Source organism: Puntigrus tetrazona, unplaced genomic scaffold, assembly GCF_018831695.1.
Source record: "Puntigrus tetrazona isolate hp1 unplaced genomic scaffold, ASM1883169v1 S000000420, whole genome shotgun sequence".
Taxonomy (NCBI): domain Eukaryota; kingdom Metazoa; phylum Chordata; class Actinopteri; order Cypriniformes; family Cyprinidae; genus Puntigrus; species Puntigrus tetrazona.
In genome coordinates, this window is record NW_025048069.1 from 1 (window position 1) to 2,012 (window position 2,012).

General features: G+C 39.2%; 1 long non-coding RNA gene across 1 annotated transcript; it reads left to right on the forward strand.

The window, feature by feature from the left end:
• Positions 1-150: 150 nt before the first annotated feature.
• LOC122333936 lies at positions 151-1,982 on the forward strand. Its single transcript, XR_006248694.1, has 3 exons — positions 151-229; positions 313-383; positions 1,802-1,982. It is a non-coding gene; the product is annotated as an uncharacterized LOC122333936 (long non-coding RNA).
• Positions 1,983-2,012: the final 30 nt, after the last annotated feature.

Genomic DNA, 2,012 nt, shown 5'->3' on the forward strand with positions numbered 1-2,012 from the left:
CTTTATTCTTGGAAACTTGCAATGCACTGATCCAGTTTATGTGGTGCAGGTTGCCCTCAAACCAAAATGAACAGCTGAACTTGAAAATGAGCATAATTGCTAACCGATGGCTATAAATGACTTCATTTAGTCCTCTGCAGAACAGAATTTCATCTTTACCTCACCTCTGCTTTCAGGAGCCTGGAAAGACAGTCTGGAAGATTGGGCGGCTGAAGACTGGAATGAAGATGTGAGTCATTTCATGAATTTAAAAATGAAACGGGAAAACTTGATGAGTTGTCCGTGTTTAACACTTACTTCTCCATTTATCAGCTATCTGAGACCAAAGTGTTCACTGCTTCTTATGCGCTTGGCTCCAAGAACCTTGTGCAGCCTGGACAGGGGTGAGTGCTTTCTGTGTTTCAACACTTTGGAGAACAGAGCTCAGATATACAGATGACTAGGAGTGCCGTTTAAGAATAAAGAATTGGTAAATGATATTAAAGTATCATTTAATTAAAACGGTAACTTTTAAAAAGACAACCTCAGTGTATCATGTTTTAAATTGGTTCATTTGGTGTCAACTGTCTTTGTCATTTACGAGATGCTTTTATTTAGCCTTTTGTCTATCAAGTTGAAATAAATGAAAGGAAGTTCTTACAAGGGAGCAGCCAGTGTTGTGTCCAGTGGCGTTTTTGAACAAAATACCATTATGTAACGAATCCAAAGAATCTCTTAAAGTGCATCATCTTTGGCAAAGACTCTGGAAGTCGAGCTCGGTGTAGAAAATCTTTGTTAGACAAAGGGTCAAACGGCTCTTGCAGTAAAAGTTACATTTTCTGTGTGAACAAGAAACATCTGCCTTGTTCAAAACTTAGAGGAAAAATTGAGTCGTATTGGCACGGCTAAAAGGAGCTGGCTTCAATTTGTAGATAGTACATCAAAAGAAAAAAAATTGCTATTATTTTAAAGTGGCACACCTAGGATAGCAATTACCTATCACTCTGTGAGACATGTTATTACCTGCACAACTTGCTTATAGTATTTTTGTCTTGGTACCATTTTAATGAATTTCATTTGAAGAGTTGTAAGTAACCATTGACAACTGATTCGACTTGACCACTACATCTCTTCACGTTATAGAACCTGGTTTTGGTCGTTCGCACTAATAAAGCAAATTTAACCAAATATGAGAGAACTTAAATTCTGCTATTAAGTGCCTCTCAAAGACAGTGGTTTATACTGTACTTTTTTTTTTTTTGTAACTTTATACAGTGTTGTTTTAGTTCAGTTACTGTGTAAAGTTAATCAACTATGAAATGCATTTTATTCAGCTACATACAGTTCTAGACCGGGTGTTGGTTATTATTTAGGTCGAGTCTGTTTTTCTTATGATTCCAATATAAAGCTGATCTACGGTAGACAAAAGTGTCATTTAGCTCAATTGAATTTTTATCTGATATTGTCAGTAGTGCAAGCTAGTGGTTAAACTACTGTGTGTTACATCTTCAAGCGGTTAAGAAGAGCAAGTTTAGACATATGTCTACCTGAGTGCTCCAAAATATTTGGCGTGCGTTCAGGTATGATTCCCCTCCCTGTCTGGTTAATTTATGACTTATGTTTAGCAGTTGAAGACAAAAAAAAGCCAACCGCCTTACAACTGAGCATGCAGAGACAGATTATGGCATATTTAGGTGCACAACTTCACTTCCTGTGTTGTAAAAGCAATAGGTCAGAACTCCCATCAAAAATTAATTTGATGTTCTGTGTTCTTGAGCAAAGACCTGTTTTGTAGTTGTCTGAAAGTTTCTCTGGTCCTCAGGATGGATCTCGGCTCTCTGTTGCCTAAGGTGGCTGAGGGCGACTCGGAGCTGACCGGATTGGAGCCGTCATCTCCTGATGCTCTCACCCAGAGCCTGGTGTTCACCAACTCTCAGCAGCACACCACCCGAACACACACACACAGCTACGCTTCTGCTGCTGCTGGCACTTATGCACATGCCGCATCGGTATGTAAAACGCAAACGGCCACC